Raw genomic sequence first — 19,658 nt, forward strand, 5'->3', positions numbered from 1 at the left:
TTTTTTTTAATCTTTTTATTTTTATTTTTTTTATTTTTTATTTTTTTGCTGAAGATAGATATATATATATATTTTTAATAAATTTATTTATTTTAGTTGGGGGCTAATTACTTTACAATATTGTAATAGTTTTTGCCATACATTGACATGAATCAGCCATGGGTTTACATGTGTTCCCCTTCCTGGACCCCCCACCCACCTCCCTCCCCATCCCATCCCTCTGGGTCATCCCATTGCCCCGGCCCTGAGCCCTTGTCTCATGCATCGAACATGGAATGGTATTCTGTTTCACATATGATAATATACATGTTTCAGTGCTATTGTCCCAGAACGTCCCACCCTCACCTTCTCCCTCAGAGTCCATAAAATTGTTCTATGCATCTGTGTCTCTTATTCTGTCTCGCATATAGGGTTATCGTTACCATCTTTCAAATTCCATATATATGCATTAGTATACTGTATTGGTGTTTTTCTTTCTGGCTTACTTCACTCTGTATAATGGGCTCCAGTTTCATCCATCTCATAAGTACTAACATTTTAAATTCTCATTCTCTGGAAAAATTTATTTCAGTTTATTCCTAGCTAAAGTTATTCCTCTAAATTCTTCTCCACCAAAGGCTCCAAAAGTAAATCTTTCTCTTTTAATCTAATATCATATTATCTGAAATCTATAGGCAACAAAATAAAATTATTTCTTGCTTTAAAAATATAGTATATGCTTGTATGTCTACTTCATGTGCCTTCTTCACCAATGAAATCTAAAATATTTATATCATTCATCCAATCACAAACACCATTTCTTTAGTTTTTCACTTACACATGACTTTTTTACGCCTACCCTGAATAGTTTTACTAACAATACTTGGGATTTCCCTGGCAATGCTCAACCATCCAAAATATGGTGGAAAATATAACAATTATGCTTTTTCCTTTTTTCATAACAGAACCTGTATTTATAGATCAAGTGATTACAATTTCATGGAAATCTGCATAAGTATTTACTTAACTTTAGGCTAAAATATGGTTCCTTTTAAAAGATCATTGAAAAGAAGTTATATTATAATTGAGATTTTATTTACTCTGGTATCAAGGTTATTTTATAATCCTTTCCTGTCTCCCAAATCATAATAAGCAGATATTTATTTCCTTGATTTTAGGTAAATGGTTTTAAGTGGGCTTTGAGGGAATATTTTCCTTCACATTCCTTGATCAAATTTTGTTAGGCTATGAGCCAAGCCATTCATACCTCTTTAATATTCTTAGTAATGACTCCACACAGTGCTATTATTGCTTATTTGTTCTGCCTTTGGAGTAAACAAAGGCCACTGGGTAATTACCTATAATTTTATTTGTCAGATTTCATCACTAAAAAAAGAAATATTACTAGTCTTGGGGTGGGCGGTTGTTTTTAAAGTGCTTTCCATTAATGTTCTTATTGTGCTTGCATAGGTATGACTCATAACTTCTGCAAACTTCTTTACACTGAAGAAAACTTGAGTCTTGGATGACAGCTCCACTATGTCCTGACTGTACCATACCATCCTAACCTTTATCATCAGCCTTGGAAATTTTTCAAGAACTTTATAGCTGTTATGCTAATCATTTGATTATCAGAATACCTAATGAGGCAGATGAAATAAATATGACCATCTCTTACATATGAGAACACTTAAACCCATAAAGATTAAATGAATTATTCAAGTTTACTGGCAGAAACTAGTTCTCTTGACTACTAGCTCTTATCTGTTTCTATAATGTTTTGCTGAAGTCCTTGACTGATATAATCTTCCTGGAAAGTAATGGTATTGTGTCTTGTGTGTAACTGCTTCTATATGCTATCTCAAAGAGATGTTGAAAAACAAATATTGTTCATTTGAGTAACTTTGAGAACCATAGAAGAACATAAATTCATTAAAGTTGTATATTTTCTGTTATGAATCTTTTTTTTCCCCTTAGGGCTAGAATCATAGTGCTAAGATAGTAGTAATTGTATTACTCTTTTTGCTACCATATTTAGATGGATCATTCAGTGGATCACACGTCTATAAAAATTAATGCCAAAATATTGAGGAATTAGTGATAAAAGTGGCTTATAGTATGATCCACATGGGCCGATATCCCTTTCTTATCTCCCATTAACCAACTTCTAATTAACATCAAAAAAATTATTTACTTTTAACTTCAAGTTAAGGTATATCCCAAGCTCTGAAAGAAACAAGTTAAATGTGGTTTTCAAATTACTCAAATTGTAACCTTTTTGATTCCATTTCCTGTATCTTGGCCTACCTTAAAACACACTAATACTGGTATGTATAAGTAGATATATGTTTTAAAGAATTTTATGACATATTTTCATTCTAGAATTCTGATTATTTTAAAGAATAACTATAACTATATATATATATATGGAAACATAAAATAATGATGAATTTTGAGAAGTTTATAATTCTGACACATATTTCAGAGCTTAATATAAAAAAAGTTCTATTGTGGACCACATATTGGTATAGGGAACCTTGCCTTGCTTTTATATCACATAAACAGCTTCCTACCCATGGGTATGACCTTGTTAAAAGGTTCAACCAGAGGGAAAATAAAGGGTGGAGGCTTCCAAGTATCAAACAGTAAATACTGGATATAATTTTTAATCTCATAGATTTTTAATTCTCTTATTCAGAGCTTAACTAATTAAAATTAATTTTTTAGAAATAATATATTGTCAGATAAACTTCAACTCAGGTAATGATGTGACAGATTGGAATTTAGTATTACTGCTATACTTTTAAAAGGTTTTCATCACCTTTCACTGTGTTGAAATACTCTTGATCTATACTTTCTCCTCCTTATGGGAATTTGATGTTGTAGTCAATAACAATATCCTCACAAATGTTCCTGCGTGGGGAGAGATGGCTGTGTTCACTTACAAGTAGTGTCATGAAGAGGTTAATTCAAACAGATGCAATCTAATTAAGACATTATAAGTTATCTTCCCCTCTATATACTCACATCACAGAGCTTAGTGTTAGGAAAAAAGTTATAAATTGATTACAGGGTTTTACATGCTTATATTTGTTCACAAGTCAATAAATTTATAAATTATGATCAAAATATTCCTTTACTATATATGTAAAAAATAAAGAATTCATGAATTATTCCCTATAGAAATTATTTTACTTCTCCAAGTCTTTGTTTAGACCAAAATTATGTCCTCTTTATTGGGTAATTTTCTGTTGGAGACAACAGCATTATTCAACACTGTTGTCTTTATGCATGATCTCCTCCGTCGCACACTATTGCCATCATTCTGTTTGTTAAGGCAGAACTTCTGAATGATGATCTGTTGACCCTCCAGGAAACTTATCTATTTCACCAAAACATACATGTGATGCTTATGTCTAGATGATCCTAGTTGCTTGACTATCTATATATTTATGAGATATTTATCATTGACTACAGCCCCTCTTTCACTTACTTGTTCTCTGCTTTGTATTACAGGGGCTGGAAGACTGCAGACTACATTCTCAAATCCATTGCCAACTGGTCTGCTATGGGATTTCTTAAGGTGAGACATGTCCAAATAGAAAAAAGAGTAATCTGTGTTTTTACTTTGGCAGGAGTTTCACTTCAGAATTCAAAAACCTGCTGCTCAGTACCACTATTAACAGTTCTGCACTGGCTGTGCAGTAACTTCAGTTATACTGTAGTCAGTTCAGATTTGTTGGTTCAAATCCAAGGGTTGAAATGACCTTCTTTTCTCAAAATTTCATTTCTCAAGAACTAGCCTCTCTTTTCTTTATTTCTTCACTTGTTTATGACAGATTTAGATTTTTAGTTAGTTCACTGTACTAAATTCTACTCTGGAATATTTAGAAATCTTTCTTTGTTTTTTTTTTTTTTTTATCTGGTTGACTCTGATACTTCACTTACTATAAAAAGTAGTCCTAGGAAATTGATCTTTAAAGTTGGCAGTCTGCAGTGGATTTCCTGACTTGACTAGGCTTGGAAGTGATAATATAGTTACTGCCAGAGGAAAATGGGATAATGTAAATGTGTGTGGTAACTGAAATTATTTAATTCATTAGGTACTTTTGCTTGCTTCAGTTGACTTTTTAGTGGGAAATATAATAACACAGGCTTGCTAGCAATTTCTAGCAATATAAGTTTAAGGGGAAAAGGACAAGCACAGACTTCAAAATTTCAGCACAAGTTACAGAATGAAAATCACTAACTTCCTATGATTATGATACAAATATATCTTATTTCAATATAATAATGTAGCAACTAAACTTCAAACCCCAAATTAGACCCTACATGAGGGGAAATTAAAATGCAAGTTGATTCATGAGCTTACTGCTCTTATTGAAAATTGGAAAATTGATGGTAAAGAAATGGGACCCTGAAAACTGTGATGAGGGCTTGTATGAAGACTCAAATCACAGAAACTTGACCAAATCCTCTTGAGTCGCCAGAAGTCCTTCTCTATCAGAAGGACACTGGCATTGTTTTGCTTGAAGACCCTATAATGACATTAGCTGTAGAGTCACCATTCAAAGGAAAGAGATTAACCCCCAACCCAACCCCTTTACCACATCTCACTGACCCAGCCTCAAACTTAGAGTAATATTCCATCACACTTGATCCAGGGGGACAAATGTAGAGTCTGAACCAAAAAGAGATAACTGATATCCCTAAATATTTTTAATTGCTGTATTATTTCAGTAAAAAGCTGGTAAATATAGTAGTAAGTAAGTTTTTAGGGTTTAAGATCAGGGGTAGGAAAATGGAATTATGTATGCCCATCTATGTTTAGAAATAAAAGTTTATTACAATACAACCATGTAATCATTATGTATATATGTCAATGGCTGCTTTTGTGTTACTGTGGCAGAATTGAGTGGTTATAACCTAAACCTCATGGCCATTAAGCCTAAGATATTTATCATTGTGTCCCAGAAGAAGTTTGCCAACTCCTTATCTAGACCATGGAAGATAGAATGTCACATTAAATTAGGATGAATTTGTTGATACTGGTGTTTTTACCCAAATCCAGAAGTAATGTGTACTAGAGTAACTCAATTCCTTAGATCCAGAATTGTCCTATATTCATTGAAGCTAAAATAACAGAAACTTTCTAGTATTAAATGGATGATTATAAGGATATAAGAATGTTTAACTCCACCACCACAAAAATGTACCCCAAGAATACCTAGATGCTCTGCTTTCAATCCAACATTATAAAATGCATCTGTGAGTGGAGCAATAGTATCATTGTGTTGACTGTTCTCTTCACATCTAATGATAGGAAATGTGGCCGTTAAAATCCATTGCCCAGTTTCAAATGGCATAGTGGAATCTTGGACTGGCAGAGGCAAAGAGGTGGGCATTATTATTCTAATGAGAGTAGGGCTGGAACAGTAAATAAGTATTTTCATATGTGAAGATTGTTGATGGTATCTAAATTATCATAGAAATGAAATAGATGGGCATCTGATAAAATGTTACATGGTTGTATAATCAGGAAGACTCTGACTCTGACCTGGATGTCATTTCCCAAACAGCAGCTCCTTTACATATCTAGTGTCATTTAATGAACAGAAGCTATATCCCCTTGAAGAATAATTATAAATTTCTAGTTACTCTCTGTGAATCTAAGGTGGTCTAAGGCTTGTCAGAATATTTCATTAAAAGAGAAAAGTTAATACATCTTTTACTACTATGTATTCCCATCCCCCACACACATACTTATACACACATTGCTTGGTACCATTGTCTTCCTTTTTTGTTTGGGAGGCAGTGTTTACCCATTTGAGTATCACGCTCCAAGTTATCTATTGAAATGCCAGTTTAAATGAGGATCAAAGCAAACCAATGCTCTGCAACAGATTCAGGCAACATACAAACTCTTCTCTTCCTTGGGTTTTGAGATATAGTAATTTCAATAGCACCAAAGAATTTGTGGTAGACAAGAATGATTTATGGAGCCATTAGCAAGCCCTGAAGTACAATCACAGTGCCAACTCTAAGGCATTTTAAGAAAGCCATGTCCCAAGATACTATTTATGTTTTGAGAACTCCTCTTGGGTCTTCACAGAAATGAAATGCTTTACTACAAAACATCAAGGACTATGCATTTCAGGTGTCACACCTTAAACCTGATGTTATTGGATCAGACAAGCCGTAAAAATCAAATGTTCATTATCAAAATCCCTAAACAAATGGAAGAATTACATATTAAATTGTAGTTGGACAAGTGATGAATACACTGTGAATTGCATAAACAGGAATAATAGAGTTCTAAGGCACCCATTCCTGCTACATTAATCTATTTCTCTTAATGCATGTCTGTGGCTTCATACTACATTCCCTATAACTGTAGCACTAAGGAAGAAGATACTTGGACGTAGTTTACATATGGTTTTCCAAAGTCTGACATGATATAGAAAGACATTATTTTCTCATTACCACGGTGGTTTTAGATAACACTGAAAGATGATGAAACAAAATCCTTCAAGTGGGCATGTATTTAACCAATGTGTCTTATTAACTTTGCTGTGATGAAAAGATTTTCACAGGTAACAGGCATGTATTAAATTTGGAGAGTGGCTCAAGGTTTGGCTGTGTGGTCAAAAATATGTAAAGAACAGAGCATTATTAAAAGATGAAGTTTGAAGAGATGCATGGATGAATATTTCACAATAGGCATAAAATATAGGATATCTGTGTCTCACCCAAATTTAGGCAGTACCATTAGTGAGGAGGGTCTCAAAAGGCGATAGACGAGATGGTCTACACTGTTTCTATCAATTCAGTTCATTTCAGTTGCTCAGTCATGTCCAACTCTTTGTGACCCTATGGACTGCAGCACACCAGGCCTCCCTGTCCATCACCATCACTGGTTTACTCATGTGCATTGAGTTGGTTAGCTTCTTTCTTAAACAGCAAGGTTCTTGCTCAATGAATTCGTCTATACAATTTTATGGCAGTGGGGATAAAGAGATTATTCTGCACTAAAAAAAACATGGGCTTCCCCTCTTTGAGCTAATCTATTTTCTTGCCACTGCAGAGGACCCATCCTATCAATGGCAGAAAACAGTCATGAGCCACCAATATGTCAGCAGTCTCAGTAGGAACCGTCAAGAATTTGAAGGCAACTTATTGTATCAGGTTCCTTAGATCCTAAAGAGAAAAGAGAGAAGTTGCTCAGTCGTGTCCAACTCTTTGCAACCCTATGAACTGTAGCCTATCAGGCTCCTCTGTCCATGGGATTTTCCAGGCAAGAATACTGGAGTGGGTTGCTATTTCCTCTTCCAGGGGATCTTCCCCACCCAGGGGTTGAACCCAGGTCTTCCACATTGCAGGCAGATGCTTTACCGTCTGAGCCACCAGGGAAGCATTAGATCCTAAAGGGGGTGGTAATTTGTTCTTACTGGTATAGTCACTGATTTTTATGGATTTTTATGAATTTGCTTTTTTCTGCCACAGATACTTCTGGCAGCATCACATCCAAGGACTTATGAAATGTCATAAAATAAATTCAATGAACAATATACTTTACATCTTTTCTTCTGGACACATACTTCATTTCAGAACAAAATAACTGTAATCTTGGGCTCTTTGACAAGGAACATAGTAGTCTAGTCAAATAATTGATTACCCAGAAGACCTGATTTTAAAAAATGTTGAAAAGGTTTATCACAGTCCTTCCAGTACTTTGTTATCAATTAGCTATATTAAACACCTTTCTCTTGAAATTTTTAGAGTGGTGTCTGTTATCCTGTCTGGATGATGACCAATGAATCTTGCCTTCTTGTGACAAGGTTTGTCTAGTATCTGTTGAATGATTAAGTTCTGGCCACTGCCAAAACCAAGTGTAATTGCCAGATAACTATAAAGAATATCTCTTACTCCCCCACTACTTCCAACAGTATAACAATATGACCAAGACCACCAAACCTGTTGATACTTTGAATTCTTATCAGTTCAGTTCAGTTCAGTTCAGTTAAGTCGCTCAGTCATGTCCGAATCTTTGTGACCCCATGAACCATAGCACGCCAGGCCTCCCTGTCCATCAACAGCTCCCAAAGTCCACCCAAACCTGTGTCTATTGAGTCAGTGATGCCATCCAACCATCTCATCCTCTGTGTTCCCCTTCTCCAGCCCCCAATCTTCCCCAGCATCAGGGTCCTTTCAAATGAGTCAGCTCTTTGCATCAGGTGGCCAATGTATTAGAGTTTCAGCCTCAACATCAGTCCTTCCAATGAACACCCAGGACTGATCTCCTTTAGGATGGACTGGTTGGATCTCCTTGCAGTCCAAGGGACTCTCAAGAGTCTTCTCCAACACCACAGTTCAAAAGCATCAATTCTTTGGCGCTCAGCCTTCTTTATAGTCCAACTCTCACATCCATACATGACCACTGGAAAAACCATAACCTTGACTAGACAGACCTTTGTTGACAAAGTAATGTCTCTGCTTTTTAATATGCTGTCTAGGTTTGTCATAACTTTCCTTCCAAGGAGTAAACATCTTTGAATTTCATGGCTGCAATCACCATCTGCAGTGATTTTGGAGCCCAGAAAAATAAAGTCAGCCACTGTTTCCACTGTTTCCCCATCTATTTGCCATGAAGTGATGGGACCGGATGCCATGATCTTAGTTTTCTGAATGTTGAGCTTTAAGCCAACTTTTTCATTCTCCTCTTTCACTTTCATCAAGAGACTCTTTAGTTCTTCACTTTCTGCCATAAGGGTGGTGTCATCTGCATATCTCACTGTTATTGATATTTCTCCCAACAATCTTGATTCCAGCTTGTGCTTCCTCCAGCCCAGCGTTTCTCATGATGTACTCTGCATATAAGTTAAATAAGCGGGGTGACAATATACAGCCTTGACGTACTCCTTTTCCTATTTGGAACCAGTCTGTTGTTCCATGTCCAGTTCTAACTTACTTCCTGACCTGCATCCAGGTTTCTCAAGAGGCAGGTCGGGTGGTCTGGTATTCCCATCTCTTTCAGAATTTTCCACAGTTTATTGTGATCCACACAGTCAAAGGCTTTGGCATAGTCAATAAAGCAGAAATAGATGTTTTTCTGGAACTCTCTTGCTTTTTTCATGATCCAGCAGATGTTGACAATTTGATCTCTGGTCCATCTGCCTTTTCTAAAAAACTCTTATATTAAGTAGTAAACCTTGTGGGCCATCTGTCAATGTCTATACTATTCTAATTATTTCAACAACTAAATATGGTTTTCTTGGTCATTATTATATCATTCATGTTAGAGGTAGAAACTTTAAAAAATATTTTGAATATAGGGAATTTTTGAGGATGTTATTACTAAAATTTTCTTAAAACTCAGCTTGAGCTTAAAATGGTATCAGAGAAGATCATATTGAAATAATTTAGGACATTAACTAAAGCAGTATGGCTAAGTTGGGGACTGGTTGAAACTAATCTATAAATAAGTGGCTCTTTGGGTTCATTTTGATCTCCAGCGAACAAGATATCTGGAGACAGTTTTGGTTATCACAATTGGTTTTGAGACCTGTACCTGGCATCTAGTGGGAAGAAATCCAGGGATACTTCTCCGTATCTTACAACATGAGACAGCCCCTCCTTCCTCCTAAATGAAGCACAGAATTATCTTACTCAAAGTATCAATAATGATTAGAATGAAACACCTGTTATAAATGAACAAAATTATCTTTTAAGGGTATACAGGAGAGAAAAGCTATGACAAACCTAGACAGCATACTAAAAAGCAGAGACATTACTTTGCCAATAAAGATCCACATAGTCAAAGCTATGGTATTTTCAGTAGTCATGTATCTATGTGAGAGCTGGACCATAAAGAAGGGTGAGAACTGAAGAATCTATGTTTTTGAACTGTGGTGTTGGAGAAAACTCTTGAGAGTTCCTTGGACTACAAGGAGATCAAACCAGTCTATCCTAAAGGAAATCAATCCTGAATATTCATTGGAAGGACTGATGTTGAAGCTGAAACTCCAATACTTTGGCCACCTGATGAGAAGAGCTGACTCATTAGTAAAGACCCTGATGCTAGGAAAAATTGAAGGCAGAAGGAGAAGGAGATGACAGAGGATGAGATGGTTAGATGGCATCACTGACTCAATGGATATGAGTTTGAGCAATCCCTGGGAGTTGGTGAAGGACAGGGAAGCCTGGTGTGCTGCAGTCCATGGGGTTACAGAGTTGGACATGACTGAGCGACTGAACAACAACAGGACAGAGAAAAACAAACATAAATTGAAAGCCCAGTTAAGCCCATCCCCCAGTGTATCCAAGGAAAAGGAGAAACCCTGATAGCACCAACATTAATTATTGTTGTTGTTTCTGAATGGTTTCTCTATGTCTTCTCTTTGTCAGAATTTTTTTTTTATCTCTGTAAGTCTCATTTTCTTAACTTCAAATTGAGGTGTCTAGACTCATTTAGACATGACTAAGCGACTGAACAGCAAATAATATTGTTGATAGTGAGCTTGATTTTTCACAAAAATAATACATGGTTACATTATATATAGGGCTTCCCAGGTGGTGCAATGATAAAGAATATGCCTGCCAATGCAGGAGACACAAGAGACGAGGGTTTGATCCCTGTATCAGGAAGATCCCTTGGAGTAGGAAATGACAACCCACTCCAGTATTCTTGCCTGGAAAATTCCATGAAAAACGGAGCCTCATGGCTATAGTCCATGGGTTTGCAAAGAGTCAGACCTGACTGAGCATACACACACACACACATCCTTTATATAAAAGTGATGAAGAGTACGTAAATACAGGCTATATATTTTTAATTACTACAGATTGATTCTGGTTAAGCCAGTTAGAGATGTCTTGAAATACAGTGCTAACTGTGGTAGAAACAGATTCACCTTTATTCCTGATTGCATTGTCATGTCAGCCGAGACTATGTTTATAATTTCATTAAAATCTATAGTCTAATGCTTCTTGGCATGATTCTAAAGTCTCAGAAACGCTTTTAAATAGTGTCATAAGAGAAGAGTTGGCATGTTTTCTTTCTGACTTTCAAGCTTTCAGAATACAAATTAAGAACTATGTTATTCAATTGTTAAGACAGTTTGACATTATGAATGTGCTGAAACTCTGTGACAGGTTTTTTTAAAGAATGAAGTATCATCATCATTGCTAGAATATATTTTGAGTGATATGTTCTATACAAATGTTGTCTCATAAAAATCATCATAGATCTATAAGGTACAGGTTATCTTTATATAAAAGGACAATAAAATAGCTAATATTACTTAGTGCTTACCATATGTGGAAACCCCTATATTAAGTACTTTATAGATAGTATTTTATTTCTTAATTATAACAAACCACTTCAATCTTAAGTTGAGGATGCTAAGGCAAAGAAAATTTAACTAGATTGAGAACAAGTTGGTACTAACTAGTAGAGCTAGTAGTTCAGTAAAGATGGTTTTATACAGAAGCCTGCTTATTTGAATCCAGCTGCCTGATATAAATTAAAACTTTAATGAGAGGAAGAAAAGGAATTTGTGAGTATAATCATTACTTGTGGTCGGCTGTAGAAGGGGGGAAAAAAGTTAAAAGAAATTTCTTGGTCAAAACAGAGCCTGGAGCCAATAGGTAGAAAGAGAAAGACATAGAGGGGAAAAATAAAGAGAAGATGAGATGATTATAGTATCCTGTACTTTCTATGTTTCACCCAAATACACTCCTTTTTGAAATTTATTTTCATCTGGAAGCAATACAATTTTCTGGGAATTATGGTTCTTGTAGGTTAATCAGTGAGGTGGCAAAATAGGTTTGCACAATAATACACAAGTAGGTGAAACAAAGAGACTAAAAAGTGAATAATTACTGAGTTTATGTTGGAACCCTACTAATGTTTCAGTGCATGGACACCTACATACAGTTAATAATAGATGTGTAAACAGGAGTTCTCAGTATTTATGTGATACATTAGAACAAGCTCATTAAGAGACACTATGGTGGGTATCACTCTGTAAAAACTGCTTCAAAATATATGGAGTGCCTGTAAAATAACTTAATTCAAAGTAAGTATTTTTTTCATAAAAAAATATTTAGGAACTTTATTTTAGCCTTCTAAAAAAGTATTCTGTAATCAGAAATTAAATTCTAATAATTTTCACAACTTGGAAACAATGAAAATCATTAATTACTAAATACCTTAGGGCTTTCCTGGTGGCTCAGATGGTAAAGAATCCACCTGCAATGCAGGATACCCAGATTCGATCCCTAGGTGAGAAAGAGCCCCTAGAGAAGGGAATGGCTACTCACTCCAGTATTCTTGCCTGGAGAATTCCATGGACAGAGAAGCCTGGTGGGCTTCAGCCCATAGAATTGCAAAGGGTCGGACCCTATCTACAACAATTAGCTAAATAAAGTGATTGTATTGCAAGAGCATCAGGGGCCTGATGTTATAGTTAGTATTTTGATTACTCCCAAGGTATGACGATATGTCAGTGACAGAGGGCATAAGACCAGCAGCTGGCTTTACCAAGATAGTAATATTGAAAGTCTGAGAACTGCACAGAATAGCTTATAGACACCAATATGTAAATATTTGGAGATAACTCCATGAAGTTACTGATTTAAGGTTTTCTAGGTGAAAACTCCAAAACAATAGCTACTTTATCCAAGTGTGGGCTTTGGTGTAAAGAAACAGAAGTAGAAGGCCTCAAAGCCTAATCTGCCACTTCCTGGACCAAACATGCCACTGGTGCTCCAAACATCTTGTAAGAATTTTCAAAAGATGGGACATTGACTTTTGTGGTGATATCTCTTGATTTTCTTCCAAATACCCACACCATACATGTATTGTATAGAAATTCATAGTTCTATGTGATAAAAACCTCCATTAAACTGTGCTATCCTTTGTCTTAAATTACTGAAAGTCAATGCAGTTATCAGACTCACAGGGGTGATAAGTTTGCCATATGCTAAGTTTCTAGACTGTGCTGAAAATAAATGATAATCCCATCATCAGGTTATTTTTCCACAGAGGATTTTCATGGAGATGTTTAATTTCTGAGTTAGTATAATGGCCTCTTATGCGGAAGAATGAAATCCGTAGCCCTCTGTCTCTGGCTTTGAAATGTTATTATGCAAATTATTTTTAAAGTCATTTGTTAATATATGTGGACTTGAGCAGTTACTTTCTTAGTTATATAAAGTCAAGGAGTTTTTCCTCTGGCACCATATTTTGCTCTATGTAGTTCTTCTTTTTCAATACTGACTTCTGTTTTAGGACCAATCCATTTTACTTATCAATGCATTATTTAAAAATAATTAAGGATATGTATTATCCCACACCTTCTTTTTAATCCTTCTAGCTAAGAAGTTCACTTCTTCCTTTTTACTTTCTGAGAAAAGAGACTATTGAAAAGTCTCTTAAAATTTTCTAATTGAGAGGAGTGAACTGTTACTTATGGGAATAATAATATCCAACGTGAGTAACACTTATGAATAATCATTCACCATCTTTATTTCTTCCAACCATTCTGATTAAGTTGAATTCTATTTAATTCTACGACCCTACCTTGTTGAAAATTTGTGGCACAATTACAGATTATTCTTATTAACAGTTATAAATTAGGTAGCTTGTATTTTGGCTTTACTTCTGTCTGCCTTGTGATTTTTAGTTAAATTACATATATAAATATAATCGATGAGCATGATTTATTCACTGTTGCAAATGGAATTAATGTTCATAGCCCATCTCCTGTAGGGATTTGAGTGTAATAGAAATACAAATCTTGTGATTGTTCTTTAAAAGCTAACATTTACTTTGCTATTGAATGAAAGGTTCTTTAAATGCTATTGTGCTTTACAATTTTCAAAAGTTTCAAACACCTAATTTTATATAATCCCATAATAACTTTTTTCCCATATTTCTATATTGCCCATTTCCCCTTCCCTCTCCTCAAGGGTAGCCAGTAGTTTCTTCTCTGTATCTGTGAATCTACTTTTTTGTTGTATTCACTAGTTGTATTTTTTAGATTTCACATACAAGTAATATCATATAATATTTGTCTTTCTCTGTCTGACTTATCTCATTTAGCATAATGTCTTCCAAGTCTATACATGATGCTACAAATGGCAATATTTCATTCTTTTTATGACTGAGTAGTATTCCATTATATATATGTATTATGTATATATATATATAATATATATATATATATGTGGTGTATATATATATATATATATATATACACCACAGCTCCTTTATCCATTGATCTGTTGATGAACACTTGGATTACCTTGGCAATTGTAAATAATGCTGCTGTGAACATTGGGGTGCCTGTATCCTTTCCAATTAGTGTTTTTTTTTTTCTTTTAATATATGCCCTGGATTGGAGCTGCTACATCATATGATAGTTTTATTTTTAGTTTTTTGATAAATCTGCATGCTGTTTTCCACAGTGGTTGCACCAGTATACATTTCCACCAACAGTTTATAAGTGTTACCATTTCTCCAGATACTCACCAGCATTCATCTTTTGTTTTCTTTTTTGATAATAGCTCTTCTGACATGTGTGAGATGATAACTTATTGTGATTTGATTTGCATTTCCCTGGTAATTAGTGATGTTGAGACTCTTTTCATGTGCTTGTTTACCATCTGCATTTCTTCTTTGGAAAAATTTCTATTAACTTCTGCACACTTTTAATCTTTTTTTTAATGTCAAGTTTATATGAGTTGTTATATTTGGTAGATATTAATATCCTATCTGTCATATGATTTGCAAATATTTTCTCCCATTTGGTATTGTCTTTTTGTTTTGCCCATGGTTTCCTTTGTTGTGCAGAGTTTTTAAGTTTAGTTAGGTCCTATTTGTTTTTTTTTGCTTTTGTTTTCTTTGCTTTAAGAGATGGACCCCAAAAAATGCCACTGCCATTTGTGTCAAAGAGCATTCTTCCAATGTTTTTGTCTAGGAAAATTACATTATCTAGTCTTACATTTAGATCTTTAACCTATTTTGAGTTTATTTTTCTATATGATGTAGAAAATGTTTTAATTTCATTATTTTGCATGTAGCTCCCTGTTTTCTCAGCACTATTTATTGAAGAGACTGTCTTTTCTCCATTTTATATTCTTGCCTTCTTTGTCATCGAATAGATGACCATAAGTGTGTGGGATTATTTTTGGGATTTCTGTCCTATTTCATTGATCCATGCATCTGTTTTTGTGCCAGTACCGTGTTGTTTTGATGACTATTGCTTTGTAGTAAAGTCTGAAGTCAATATAATACATGACATTATCAAATTGAAGAATTAAAAGTATATGTATTGTTTTTCCAAAGTTTATCTACATGCAAACAACTTACTTGGTTCTACTTCTAATTTAAAACATTCTTAATCAAGTCCTATAGTTGGTGAACAGTAAGTCACTTAATTGTGTTATGTTGTTTTGGGCTGTATTTTTACGCTTGGATTTTACATGTTGAGGCTCTAACTCCCAATGTGACGTTGTTTGGAGACAAGGCCTTTGGGATGGTAATTAAAGATAAATGAAAGCATAAGTATGGGTCCCGGCTCTGATGGGATTGGTGCCCTAATAATAATAAGAAGAGACACCCTACCATTCTCTTTCTCCACTGGCACACAACAGAGGAATGGCCAAATAAGGACACAACAGTAAGGTGGTTCTCTACAAGCTCGGAAGAGAGCTCTCACCTGAAAGCAGCCAATGGCACTTAAATCTGGAACTTCTAGCCTCCAGAACTGTGAAAAAATTAATATCTGTTGTTTAAGTTACTAGTCTGTGGTATAACAGCCCAAGTGAACTAATATAACTGAAATTTCCAAGTATATCTAGAAATTACAAAATGGAACAAACTCAACAGTCACTTAAAGTGCATATGAAACTTTATTAAATGATAGAAAGATACCACACCATCAAAATTTTACTCTATTTATATTTTAATGCATTACGTGATGGTTTGCATAAACACCTGGAAATTTGGTGGGCTTCTTTGGGTAGGTAACTTTGAGAAATGCTAAGATGATCTTTTGAAAAAACAGACTTGGGCAATTCTCTTTTGCTGCCTAATATTCAAGGCAAATTTTTCTATATGGCTTTTGCATCAAGATGAAATTATTAATTTCATATAGAGCATCTTTCTGTTATTTGAGCTACATTTCATTACACACAAAAAAGCATTATTTTTTCCTTTAACATGCAACCAATACTTTTTATATCAATCTTTTCTGTTTAAATTATGCATTGCTGATATAAAAGTGACCAGCATCTTGGAGTGTGGTTTTGATGATGGCCAAAGATAATTGATGATTAGATTTTGTCCTAGGCTTATTATATGAAATATATTCAAACTTGGATTTTTCATCCTTTTTAAAAAAAATATATTATTTGACTGAGTCATGTCTTAGTTGTGACACTTAGGATCTTTGTTGCAGCACGTAGGCTTTTCTCTAGTTGCTATGGGCAGGCTTACTTGTCCCATGGAATGTGGAATCTTAGTTCCTGATTAAGGATGGAACCAGCATTCCCTGCTTTGGAAGGCAAATTGTCAACCACTGGACTGCCAGGGAAGTCCCTCATTTTATCACAGTGACTTTTAACCACCACCAGGTTATGAATCTTTCATCTACTCATGATTTTTAATGACAGAAATAATGTATGATAATTGAACACTGAGATTGAGCTTACTAATATTTGAATTTAAATACCAAAATAAATACTATGCAAAATATAATCATTAAGAAGCAATGACATTTTTTCAAATGCTGCTGCATTGTCTCAAACAGCTTTGAAATTTAATTTTGGAGGCATCTTCAGAGGTAATTTACTTATCATGCACAAATATTTATGTCATTTATTTTTCTCTTTCTCTTGTTTTCTTTTCAACATTTCAAATCTACCTTTCCTTAGTTTTGTTTTCTGTTAATATTGACCTGTGCTTTTAAAAAGATGAGGAATACTAGATTAAAAAAAATTTTTCAAGTAATTTTGAGACTAGGTTTCTAAGAAAATCCTTATCTGTGACACCTTAAAAAGCAGATAGACACACTGTTCTATCTTATCAATTCTCTAGAATAAAGATCATAGCCATTAGTAAATCAGATTGGGCAATCATTAAAGAAAGTAAGAAAATATACATTTGTCTAATACCAATGGGAGACTTGAAGTCTAAATTGGCTAAAAGGAGAATTTGGATATGTTGTAGTTCCAGATACCTCAAACAACTTAACGATATCTCTATCTGCACTGACTTCTTTTCTTTTTTTTTGGAAACAAAGGTGAATATTTTTAATGATTGAAGGTACAATTCATAAAGAAGTTAGACGACATAAATGATTAGACACCTAACAACAAAGGAACAAATATATGTAAAGCAAAATTCAGAAGAAACATAATGGATAAAAATATATATATAATCATAGTGAGACATATTAACATTTATCTGAGAAAATTTAATCAAATGCAGAAAAAATAGGAGCATCTTGAATGATGGCATTAATAATTTAAATATCATAGTTTTATATTTGTATTAATTTATATTAATCTTATATCTTGCAAAACATATTTAAAATATTGTATCTCATAAGTTGTTGTTACATGTCCAAAGGACATTTAGAAAAACTGGCAAAAAAGATAAATGTTATAAAATTTCAAAAAGTAGAATTCTTTTAGATTTCTTTTTTTTTGTAACTCAGCTATACATATACACATATATTACTTTTGAAATTATTTTCCATTATGAATTATTACGAGATGTTAACTGTAGTTCCCTGTGCTATACAGTAGACCTTTGTTGCTTGTTGCATATCTATTTTTTAAAATTAGAAATCTAGCATTCTACTCATACTGAGTCAAGCAAGTAGAATCAAAATGTCATAAATATTTTAGTTAGGCAAAAATTCATAAATTTTCTAAAATATATATATATTGTACATATTATTTATATATATGTATACAAAAGCTTTTCTACTATGCTTGATAGAGGCTTGGGGAAAAAAAAAACATCAAAAAAAAAAAAAAGAAGAGATGGAGAAACTGGAAAACAAACTAAATGAAATGGGAGCACTGAATATGAAATAGAAAAAGTGAAACCAACTGGATAAAAGATCTTCATATAGGCCAGTTGTTTTTAAACATGGCTGCTCATTATAAACATATCTAGAAATCTGGGGAAAAAAAAACAATACCTGGGTATTTTCATTTTTCAAAGAATTCCAAAATAATTCTGATATGCATCTGGATTTTAAAAAGTGATTACAGATTTTTCTATTGAATGGTAGCTTTGATGACATAGAATTCTATTATTTTTGTGTTGACTAATCATGATGCAATGATGTTAAGTGAGTAATAGTTACATAATCATGATAGTAAAAGATATTTATCAGTTTACACAATCAATAGCAAGCCAAAAAATAAAAGATAAATACAATTGTAAGTCTTAATGGGAACATGATTAACCTAATAATATAAAATAATTATATACTATTTAGGGGGTGAAGCAGAGTAATGTGGTAAGTGGTGCATACTTAATCATGTTTTCATCTGCTCAGTCTGTTTCTTTTGGTTGTGCACTGACTTCTGACATTAATTATGAAGAAGTAAGTCAAACTTTTTGATCACAGGTTGAGGAACTAGTCATCCATGAAACTGCCCTTACTTCAAACATCAATAACCAGTTTGGAGATTCACAGGCCACTTTCATTTCTCATCAGCTGCATACAAATTTTGAGGTTCCCTTTACCCTATCAGGTTTGACAATTTACTAGAATGACTCAGAAAAATTAGTCAATATAATTGGAGCTTTATTATAACAAAGGGATATTGTAAGGCCCCTACGTATGAGCCTTCAAGTTGAAAACTTTCAAAGATGTGAGCGTCCATTTGGATGAGGAATTCAAAGAGGTCTTCAGCAATTTAGTGACCCTTTGCAAGAAGCTGGAGCTAGATCTGCAAGAGGATAACTTCACTGAACTCCTTTTTGTGCAACACAAGAAGTTTACTAATAAAGACCTGATGGGATTGGAGGCCTAGAGAAAGAGTGAAGAGAGACAGGAGGTAGAAAAAGTACCAGAGGACACAAAGAGATTCACGATGCAGGAAACAGCAAGGGAGTTTTCCTTATTTGAAGAGACAGTTTTAGTTTTTGAGGTATAGGACCTGAACATAGAATGGTGCAGAAATGTTGCAGCATCCATTCATAATGCAATCTAGTGCTACCTCGCCATCTATGACTAGGAAAAAAAGAGCTGCTACTCAGACATAACTGGATTACTTTTTTAAGAGAGTAGATAGAATGAAATTCAGCAAGGAACCAGAACTTGTGCCATCAACATGAGGCATGAATGAAATTGAAGCTTGCATTCCATCTCTTATTGCTGATGATTCTTCAGTTCTTCCATTTCCCACCTCTTCTCTCTCCTCCAGTCAGTATCTTTTCTTGTCTGTTCATTCAGTGCCAGCCCCTGTATGCCATGTATTGTTGTGTACTACTTTACTTCTTAAGGTACTGTATTGTAAGCTTTAAAATGTTTATTTTTTGTATGTTTTATATATTATTTGTAGAAAAGTATTACAAAATTATTATAGTACAGTACTATATAGCTGACTGTTAGTTGGTACCTAGGCCAGATTTGTTGCACTTATGAACAAAT

General features: G+C 34.3%; 1 long non-coding RNA gene across 1 annotated transcript in view; it reads left to right on the plus strand.

Moving 5' to 3' along the window:
• LOC145503592 (uncharacterized) overlaps nt 1-19,658 on the plus strand; it is a 171,780-nt gene that overhangs the window by 64,459 nt on the left and 87,663 nt on the right. Inside the window, exon 4 of the long non-coding RNA XR_014051580.1 lies at nt 3,496-3,562. This is a non-coding gene — a long non-coding RNA (uncharacterized LOC145503592). The remainder of the gene's footprint in view (nt 1-3,495; nt 3,563-19,658) is intronic.

The sequence above is a fragment of the Giraffa tippelskirchi genome, chromosome 4, assembly GCF_054371585.1.
Source record: "Giraffa tippelskirchi isolate mGirTip1 chromosome 4, T2T-mGirTip1v1.2.pri, whole genome shotgun sequence".
NCBI lineage: Eukaryota > Metazoa > Chordata > Mammalia > Artiodactyla > Giraffidae > Giraffa > Giraffa tippelskirchi.